Below are 11,280 nucleotides of genomic sequence, written 5' to 3' on the forward strand. Positions count from 1 at the left end.
TAGCCCATGACCTATGCCAGTGGGTGTAACCAGCCCACTTATGAGTACCCCTCATTCATTGGACAATAAACCTTGCTTGCAAAGACCTATTGAGGCAAGTGAAATCAAAATCAAAATTGCTGACGTGGCCAATGACAGTACCGCCTGATTGGCACTTGTACCAATGGAACGTTAAAAGCATATCCGAGCGTGATCTTTGCCAGGGCCACGGATTGGCTCCTGTGCCAGTGACACATGAAAACCACCATTCGAGCATGATCATTGCCAGCGTCACTTTACCAGCACATGTGCTGGTGGCACATGAAAAACAACATTCGAGTATGGTTGTTGCCAGTGCCACTGGACTGGCTCCAGTGCAAGTAGCACATAAAAAACACCTTTTGAGCGTGGTCATTGCCAGAACCACCTGAATGGCCCTTGTGCCGGTGGCACGTAAAAGCACGCACTACACTCTCAGAGTGGTTGGCGTTAGGAAGGGCATCCAGCTGTAGAAACTTTGCCAGATCAGATTGAGCCTGGTGCAGCCTCTGGCTCACCAGTCCTCAGTCAAACTGTCCAATCCATGCCAGCATGGAAAACGGACGTAAAACAATGATGATGATAATGATGATGATATACACACATACATACACACACACATACATACATATATATAAGCAAAAATGCTTGTCCTAAAATCTCTCTGAGAGATTAATGCTGTAGTTGTACTGACAAGTAATATTCGTAGTCACTTCAACATGGCTGTCTGTCCGAGCGAACTCTACTGCCATTGATATTAACCCCAAAAGGACATCTCCTCTAGATAGTTAACGATGCAGAGCTGCATCCAATAAAATTGGAAGCAAAGGTGCGAACCCCTACCATCTCCCATATTATTGACATCATAAGAATTAAGAAACTTTGAGAATGTGAAATCATTCTTTTTTCTATTCTTTATTTTCAAACATGGGACTTGAGTGATGCCTGACTGGTCCCATGCCATGCAAGTTCCGCCTGACTGGTCCCGTGCCATGCCAGTGCTGCCTGACTGGTCCCGTGCGATGCCAATGCCGCCTGACTGGTCCCGTGCTAGTGATATGTAAAAAGCACCATCCGAACATGGTCAATGCCAGTACCACCTGACTGGCCCTTGTAAAAAGCACCCACTAGACTCTGTAGAAACATTGCCAGATCGGAGCTGGTGCAGCCTTCTGACTTGCCAGCCTTCAGTCAAACCGTCCAACTCATGCCAGCATGGAAAGCAGACGTTAAAAGACGACGATGATGATGATGAACTACATTGGCTGATAATTATTTAATTGTTATTGTTCTTAATGAGCTGGTAGAAACAATTTAACAGTGGATTAATTACTTAGACTATGTAATTTCGTATGTTGTGTACCAAGTCAATCCAATTATAATTCCTTTTTCAAATGTGTGGCCTTGTGTTATTGTGAAAACTAAAGTAACAATACAAAACTTTTAGTATCATTCTTCTATGCTCTAAAGTCAGATCCTGTTGCAGTTAACTTCTTTCAGCCCTTAGGGGTTGAGTGACTGAGCAAAAACTCTATGTCAGTGCTTCTCAACTTTTTTTATATCTGGGCCAGAACTAAAATCTGAACATTTTAAGGGGCCTGCCCCCAAAAAAGTAAAATGTAAATCCATCATATTTAAAGAAGGAAGATCATTGAGGGTTGCTGAAAGGATGCTTGAGGGCTACTTGCATCCCTAGGATTCACGGTTGAGAACAGCTGCTCTATGTGATCTTTTGACCAGTTAGAAATAGCAGTCAAATCACGCTCAAATCAGACTTAGCATTTATTATAAGAACAGGACAGACTGGATAATGTAATGTTATATAGTTAATAAAACATGATGGTCGTGGTTGGAATACATTTGGTCATCATTCTACTTGACCTGTAGCTAAACAACTACCCATAGCAGTCAAACAGATTATACTGGGAGTTGATTCAATCTAAGAAATTAACCATTTGTTTTACCAAAATAGATTTCATTAGAAATGGTTTATTGGATTTAGATTAGATGCAGATGTATGGTTAAAGAAGCTTGATTCATAACTATGTGGTCTCCAGTTCAATTCCATTGCCTGGCACCTTAGCCAGGTGTCTTTTACTATTATAACTCCAGGCTGATCAAAGCCTTGTGTGTGGATTTGGTAGACAGCATATACAGAAGCTTGTCTTATATATGCTTGTTACTTCTTTATTGCCCACAAGGGGCTACACATAGAGGAGACAAACAAGGACAGACAAAGGTATTAAGTCGATTATATCGACCCCAGTGCGTAACTGGTACTTATTTAATTGACCCTGAAAGGATGAAAGGCGAAGTCGACCTCGGTGGAATTTGAACTCTGAACATAGCGGCAGACGAAATACCGCTAAGCATTTTGCCCAGTGTGCTAACGTTTCTGCCAGCTCGCCGCCTTAATATATATGTTGTCTTATATGTGTGTGTGTGTTTGTTCCCCCACACTGCTTGACATTTGGTGTAGGTTTCTTTATGTCCCCTAACTTAGTGGTTCTGCAAAAGTGACCAGTACAATATGTACTGGGGCTGGTCCAACACAGCAGAAGTCCAGTGGCTTAAACAAGTAAAGGAAGATAAATGGAGGTGAAGAGCATGGAATAAAAAAGGAAAGATTTCCTTTTGTACCACCCATCCACAATAATTTTTTTTTTAAATATTACACATGATGGAAAATTGATTTCCAACCATGTCTTATAATAATAAAGATGAGAAAATCATAAAATTTCAAAATTTCTATTACAAAAATTTCATTTCTGTATTATGTATATTCATGTCCCAATTTGCCTAACGTTTAAGGCCTAAATTGCCTAACTCAATGAAATTTGTCTAATCTTGAGACATGAATATATATAATACAGATATTAAGTTTTTTTAAACAGAAATTCTTAATTTTTATGACTTTCTCATCATTATATATGACTTTTTATGACTTTCTCATCAACTATATAAGACATGGTAGGAAATCAATTTTCCACCATGTCTAATATTTAAAAAAATTATTTTATGGGTGGGCACAAAAGGAAGGCTTTCCACCAAAAAATTGAATTAAATTAAACTCAAACTTTGACTTTTTCTTTTTTCCAGACTTGTAATCTCCGTTTCTCTTTTTTTTTTTAGACATCCAAATTGGAAGGCAAGAATTTTAAAAAGCTTAACTAAAATTATTTAAAAGCAATCAGATGTAAAGAGTTCTAAAATAAAGTATATTTGTGTTATGGTCAATAAACAACAACTATAAAACTGGTTTCAAATTTTGGCACAGGGGGGGGGGGGTCGCTTACACCGAAATCAATGCTCAGCTGGAAATTATCTTATCGACCCCTGAAAGATGAAAAAGCAGAGTCGACCTCGGCGACATTTGAACTCAGAACGTTAAGTCGGGAGAAATGCTGAGTACAGGATGGTGCTGATCGATCAGCAAGAGCAATCCAACTATGACCATACAGACATATCCATTGGTACACAGTGTACGTAGTTCCACATTATGTGGCGCATTCTGCTCTTTCGGATTTGGCTGCTATTTCTAGCCGTACTGTACGGAGGCAGCATTGCAGACAACTGTTTCCACGCTACACAACCAAAACATATCTGAGTCAATATTATGGTGATACTTATAAGATCAGCTGAACTTACCTTGTTCTTCCTGCAAACATTAAATTTCACCATAGCTCCTCGCCACACCCAATCGATGTTGTCATTAAATTCAACTAAACCACTTAACACACTATTTATATGTCATCGTTTTCAAAGACAGATATAAATACAAATAAACAGCGGTCTATTCTCCATAAATACCACCTGGTTTTCCACAATTAATTATTATATATATTAGATAGGAATTTATTTTTCATTTTGAAGCTGGATACTTAAATATTTTAGCTTTTAACGTAAATTTATTTTCAACAGTGAGATAAAACACGCTGGAAATACGAATCTACTGTTAAATTGTTGCTAACTCCGTATGCTCCAATCGTGATGGAGTTTCTGGTGCGGCGGAAGAAGCATGTTTCCTCCCAATTTCTTTCAGAATTAATTCACTTCTGCATCATATTTATAAATACGTGTACTGGCACTGGGTATTCTTCCGTCTTTTAATGTTTAGTCGTAAGAAAATGCTTATGCTGTGTAATTAATTGGTAAACTCATTCTTTCTACTATAGACACGAGGCCTGAACTTTGGTGGCGGAGAACCTGGTCGAAATACATCGACCCCCACTCCAACAGGCGTGCTAACGATTTTTTTCTACTCTAGGCACAAGGCTCGAAATTTTGGGGGGAGGGGCCAGTCGATTAGATCTATTTCTAGTCTTTCTCATTCGCAAAATCTGCCCCCTCTTAATTTTGTTCAGATTACTTTCCTTTTTGGTGTATCGATGCAACTCTGGATTTGTGGATCTAGTAAACTAGATCCGCCGTTTATTCCAACCCACCCGCTTATATGAATTTAAGCAAATGTCTCACCCACCTACTTATTTCAACCCCCACCAATTATTTGGGACCCGAGAGTAGGTAACAAAGAAGAAAAAAAACATTTTGATTCACCTGTCCGCAGTTTTGAAGATAATCAAACCAAAATAACGAGTTCGAGCCACTCACTAAATATGTATTTCTGCTAAATTCGGTAAAAAATCCGTTCTGCCGTTTTCTAGTTATTTTGCAAACACAAACAGACGAGCGACTATGATACCCTGCTTTCGCTTACGCGCGCAAGACAATTAAATGGGTTCCAGAACAAGAGGATTGGCATCGAATAGTTTATGGATAGTTCTGTGCTTACGTGGTTGCCTGCCAATCCCCTTCTCCCTCAGAATTGCCGAGTATAACCGCGAGAATTACATAACAGTTTGATAGATAACATTAATACGTAGCTCAAATTTAATAAGTGACACATTAAAATGATGAATAATAAAGAACGATTTTAAGATACAAATCGGATCTTAATGCAATTATCATAGCCAGACAAATATTTTATGAGTCGATGAGAAGGAATCTGTGACTATTAAGACTCTTTTACTTGTTTCAGTCATTTGATTGTGGCCATGCTGGAGCACCACCTTTAGTCGAGCAAATCGTCCCCAGGACTTACTCTTTGTAAGCTTAGTACTTATTCTATCGGTGTCTTTTGCCGAACCGCTAAGTTACAGGGACGTAAACACACCAGCATCGGTTGTCAAGCGATGTTGGGGGACAAACATATACACACACACACATATATATATATATATACATGTATACGACGGGCTTCTTTCAGTTTCTGTCTACCAAATCCACTCACAAGACTTTGGTCGGCAGAGGGACTGAACCCAGAACCATGTAGTTGATAAGCAAGCTGCTTACCACACAGACACTCCTAACTGATTTAATTGATTTAATAATATATTTTATAAGCGCCATACTTTATAATTTTTATAAGCGTTCGGGGATTTCTGTATGCTATGTGATTCGGTGTGGTCCCCTTGGAGGTCGAAATTTTGTACATACTCGACAACTTTATCTTCGTTATTTCAAAATGTAAGCGAAGAAATTTATGAATGATGCATTTGTTCCGATACCAGTTATATATATATATATATACCAGTTATATATATATATATATACCAGTTATATATATATATACTGCAGGAGTGGCTGTGTGGTAAGTAGCTTGCTAACCAACCACATGGTTCCAGGTTCAGTCCCACTGACCAATGCCTTGTGAGTGGATTTGTGAATGCCCCGGGCCGACCAATGCCTTGTGAGTGGATTTGGTTGACGGAAACTGAAAGAAGCCTGTCGTATATATGTATATATATGTATGTATGTGTGTTTGTTCCCCTAGCATTGCTTGACAACCGATGCTGGTGTGTTTACGTCCCCGTCACTTAGCGGTTCGGCAAAAGAGACCAATAGAATAAGTACTTGGCTTACAAAGAATAAGTCCCGGGGTCAATTTGCTCGACTAAAAGGCGGTGCTCCAGCATGGCCGCAGAGAAATGACTGAAACAAGTAAAAGAGTATATATATATATATAATCAGAAAAGGCTAGGCTACTGGTTTTAAATTGATATTAATTAAATTAATATTCAATTTATCTCCCTCATTATTTAAATATATGGTACATGACACGGCTGTCCCTCATCCCAGGGTCTCAGAAGCCCACACCTCCCACACCCTCAGAGTTGGCACATTGAAAGGTAGGTCTGGAGAGATTGTAGAGCTGCTTGAACGGAAACGTGTGGATGTATGCTGCATCCAGGAAGTAAGGTGGAGAGGAGGTTCCGCTAGGCTCCTCACAGGCAAGGAACACAGGTACAAGATTTTCTGGGCAGGGAACACTGACGGGGTCGGGGGGGGGGGGGTATACTTCTTGCGGAGAAATGGGTAGATAAGGTAATCGAGGTAGTCAGAGTAAGTGACAGAGTAATTAAAATTAGATTAGTCCTTCACCATAGGACAGCTACCATCATCTCGGCATATGCCCCTCAACCAGGGCTACTGGAAGGACAAAAAGACCAATTCTATGACACCCTATTGCGGACTACCTCGTTGACAAATGACAGTGACCTTCTCTTCGTGGCAGGTGATTTCAATGGACATGTTGGACAGCATGTCGGTGGCTTCCATGGCGTCCATGGAGGCTACGGTTTTGGCTCTCGTAATGAGGAGGGAACCAGGCTGCTGGAGTTCTGCGATGCAAATGACCTTATGGTCTGCAATACCAACTTCAGGAAACCCACCTCTCACCTAGTCACCTACCGTTCTGGCAGACACACCAGCCAGATTGACTACATCCTTGCCAGAAAAAGGGAAAGAGGGCTGATCATAAATGCCAAAACCTTTCCAGGTGAAGAATGTACTCCTCAACATAGATTAGTAGTTAGCGACTTCAGGATCAGAGCTAAATGGTTGCCCAGAAGAAGACCAGCTTGGAGGAGAAGGGTCTGGAAGCTTAAAGATCCTGCAAATGGACAGAGATTTAGAGACATACTACTCGAAGCCTTTGATGAAATAGAAGGGGATATAGCTTCACTTAATGTGGAAGACAACTGGAGATTTCTACGGGACAATCTGCTGACAGCCACTGACCAGATCTGTGGATGGAGCAAAGTACCATCTCGACCAGAGTAACGTGGTGGTGGAACAATGTGGTTGACAGGGCTATTAGACAAAAGAAACAGGACTGGAAGAACGGTGGTAGCAGGGAATTGTATCAGACAGCCAGAAGGGAAGCTAGGAGGCAGGTTTATTTAGCCAGAGGGGAAGCGGATAAGAAAAAATTTGCCAATGTTCTGAGCCGTGAAGATGAAAGACTTGAGGTATTTCGTGTTGCAAGACAGTGTGTGAGAGAGAATCGTGATGTGGTAGGAGAGAAATGTGTCCGCATGGATGATGGTTCACTTGCGCTAAATGAGGATGCAAAGAGAGAGGTTTGGAGATGCCACTATGAAAGGTTGCTGAATAAAGAAAATGAATGGGATAAAGAGAGTCTGCCAAATGTTGAGCCAACAGAAGGACCAGCTATCCGAGTTGATAGTTCCGTGGTAGCTAAGGCAATTAGAAGCATGAAGACAGGGAAAGCCCCAGGCCCATCAGGAATTACTGCAGAGATGCTCAAAATATCTGGCAGTGTCGGCTATAACCTAGTCACCCGTATAGTTAACCAGGTGGTACACGAAGGAGTCATACCAAATGACTGGTGTAGCAGCATACTAGTCAACTGCTACAAAGGTAAAGGTGATGCCCTAGATACAAATAACTACAGGGGTATCAAGCTGTTGGATCAGGTAATGAAGGTTACGGAGAGGGTCATAGCCCAACTAATTAGAGAGAGAGTTAGTTTAGATGAGATGCAGTTTGGGTTCGTGCCAGGGAAAAGCACCACTGATGCTATGTTCCTGGTAAGGCAGCTGCAGGAGAAATACCTAGCCAAAGATAAGCCCCTGTACCTGGCTTTCGTTGACATGGAGAAAGCCTTTGATAGGGTCCCCCGATCCCTCATCTGGTGGTCAATGAGGAAACTAGGAATAGATGAATGGCTGGTGAGGGCTGTGCAAGCCATGTACAGAGATGCCGTAAGTAAGGTTAGGGTTGGCAACATGTACACAGAAGAATTCAAAGTAGAGGTTGGGGTCCACCAGGGTTCAGTACTCAGCCCCCGCCTATTTATCATAGTCCTCCAGGCAATTGTGGAGGAATTCAAGACAGGTTGCCCCTGGGAGTTCCTCTATGCTGACGACCTTGCTCTAATTGCTGAGTCACTATCAGAACTGGAGGAGAAGTTCCAGGTGTGGAAGGAGGGTTTAGAATCGAGGGGCCTTAGAGTCAACCTAGCTAAAACCAAAGTACTAATAAGTAGAAAGGTAGACAATCCACAAATGTCTTCAGGAAGATGGCCCTGCTCGATCTGTAGAAAAGGTGTAGGTAGAAACTCTATAAGATGTACCCAGTGTAAGCTATGGACACATAAGAGGTGCAGCAATGTCAAAGGTAGGCTAACTGGGAAGATAGTTTTTGTATGTGGCAGATGCTCGGGAGCATTGACCTCCGAAAATCTGCAGAAAACAACTTCCGTCACTTTCCAGGGGGAAAAACTAGAAGTAGTTGATAGCTTCTGTTATCTAGGTGACCAAGTCAGTAGTGGGGGTGGGTGCACTGAAAGTGTAACTGCTAGAATAAGAATAGCCTGGGCAAAGTTTAGGGAGCTCTTACCTCTGCTGGTGACTAAAGGCCTCTCGCTCAGAGTAAAAGGTAGACTGTATGATGCATGTGTACGAACTGCCATGCTACATGGCAGTGAAACATGGGCCGTGACTGCTGAGGACATGCGTAAGCTTGTGAGGAATGAAGCCAGTATGCTCCGAAGGATGTGTAATGTCAGTGTACTTACTCAACAGAGCGTTAGTACCTTGAGAGAAATGTTGTACCTAAGAAGCATCAGTTGTGGTGTGCAAGAGAGACGATTGCGCTGGTATGGTCATGTGGCGAGAATGGATGAAGATAGGTGTGTGAGAAAGTGCCAATCCCTAGCAGTTGAGGGAATCCGTGGAAGAGGTAGACCCAGAAAAACCTGGGACGAGGTGGTGAAGCACGGCCTTCGAACTTTAGGCCTCACTGAGGAAATGACCAGCGACCGAGACCTTTGGAAATATGCTGTACGTGAGAAGACCAGGCAGGACAAGTGAGTCCATCACATGTCCCTTGCCAGGGATGTAGCCAGCCCACTTATGCATGCCTTTCCTTCCTTGGACACGTGAAGACCTGTTGAGGCAAGCGAAGTCGATATAGAACCTCATCTGACAACAGGCACCCATGCCAACCCCCTTTGCTTGCGAAGACATGTTGGAGCAAGCGAAATCGAATCGAATTGAACCAGCCAGGATCCCTGGTCTGGTGGTACGTAAAATACACCAATCCGACCGTGGCCGTTGCCAGCCTCGCCTGGCACCTGTGCAGGTGGCACATAAAAAGCACCCACTACACTCACGGAGTGGTTGGCGTTAGGAAGGACATCCAGCTGTAGAAACATTGCCAGATAAGACTGGAGCCTGGTGCAGCCTTCTGGCTTCCCGGATCCCCGGTCGAACCGTCCAACCCATGCTAGCATGGAGAACGGACGTTAAACGATGATGATGATGATATATACACGCACACACACACACACATTGTTTTATAGTAGGTAAATGTTCTGATACTCTATGAGTTCCTTCTCCCTGTCCTATAAGCTTTAGTCTGCAAATTTAGCTGCTATAATCTTGTCTGAAGTATGTTCTTACTGAACCAAATGGTTTTACTTCAAAGAAATCTTGATTTGTGACTCTGCCACTTAAATTGTCTATCTATTTTGCCCTATCCATAAAGGATACACTCTGGTTTCTCTTAGATTTGATAAACCACCCTATAAATTAATACTGAACACCCCATCACCACCACCACCACTAGTAAATCTAAATAAAAGAAATAATCAGTGATAAGCGGTGTCTCTTTTGAAACAATCTCAGTTACAAGTGTGATGCTGTTGATAAAACATGTTCCTTGTCTATCTCCTTATTCGCTTGGTGATTTTGGATAAAATTATACAAATGAGTCCTTCGAATTTAACTAAATTCTATATTTTTATGCAGCTGAAGATTGCGCTACATTTTAAATTGATGTAATGATTGCATTGTTCAATTAAATGGAGTCGCATGAAACGATCGTACTGCATTACCTCTGGATATCCTTGTTGCTTATTTTGATTATATATATATGTGTGCGTGTGTGTGTGTGTGTGTGCATATATATGGGTACAGGACGTCACCAACAGTGTAAATAACACGAAATACATAAACAACGAGAAAAAAATGGAAAACAGGACAAGTAAACATTGAGAAAGGACCCTTCATCAGTTGTCGGTTGTCTATCTACTCCTCATTTCGAGCAAACCGAACTTTGCCTCAAACTCTAAATGCCACCTCATCAACCCAGCCAAATCTGTGATCGGTCTAGCGAGCCAACTCATAGAGAGAAACGTCAACAACAACATAAGGAGAGGCACCAACCTTTCCCTATGGCGTAGCACCAACGAGATGATTGCATGGTTTAATACCAACAAGGGGAGAGACAAAGCAAGGTTCACCCAGATGACATAGTCTATATCAAAAGGGTTACTGGTCAAGGCACTTTCCTTTGCTAAGGGCTCCACTGACGTTAGTGACAGGGACATAGATGTCATTATGCATGCCAGGAAAACAATGTTGTTCAATAAGGGTTTGACCTGGGTCAAGCAATCCGACTCCGTAGGCTCCTTTGACATAGTGATGGAAGCCAACGACAGCGCTGATGTGTGCAACCTCATCGGGTTGTATACCCTTGATGCCATCAGGAAGAAATTCTTGCTGTCTTTTTGTCTCTACAGAGATGACGCCCTGGTCATCTCAAGAGGAACCAATGAGCACATCTCAGACAGGTTTAGGAAAGATCTGCATAGCACCCTCGGTTCCATGGGACTGAAAATTACTATCGGAACCAATCTCACCATCACGGTCTTCTTAGACATCACGCTCGACTTGGGCTCCGGTACATACAGGCTCTACCGCAAGCCAATTGAAAGGCTAACATACATCGACACAGCTTCCTGTCACCCACCCATTGTGTTAGCAAGAGGATCACAAACCTTTCCTCTAGCCAAGAGATTTTTGATGCAGCAGCCCTCTACTACAACGATACACTAGCTGCTAGCTCCTACATGCCGGGCCCCAAAATCCACGGAAAGAATCGTCGTAAAAATAT

General features: G+C 42.2%; 1 protein-coding gene across 5 annotated transcripts in view; it reads right to left on the reverse strand.

Annotated features, from left to right (window-relative positions):
• LOC115213900 (inositol polyphosphate multikinase-like) overlaps positions 1-4,745 on the reverse strand; it is a 30,673-nt gene extending 25,928 nt beyond the window's left edge. For 2 of the 5 annotated variants that reach the window (XR_005000204.1, XM_029782876.2), the window contains exon 1: positions 3,667-3,814. The gene's annotated coding sequence lies outside the window, so the exon portion shown is untranslated. Of the gene's footprint in view, positions 1-3,666; positions 3,815-4,575 lie in introns of those variants that run through there. The other 3 variants (XM_036505056.1, XM_029782877.2, XM_029782875.2) reach the window with 3 other exon arrangements.
• Positions 4,746-11,280: the final 6,535 nt, after the last annotated feature.

This window comes from Octopus sinensis, linkage group LG7 (assembly GCF_006345805.1).
Source record: "Octopus sinensis linkage group LG7, ASM634580v1, whole genome shotgun sequence".
Classification (NCBI taxonomy): domain Eukaryota; kingdom Metazoa; phylum Mollusca; class Cephalopoda; order Octopoda; family Octopodidae; genus Octopus; species Octopus sinensis.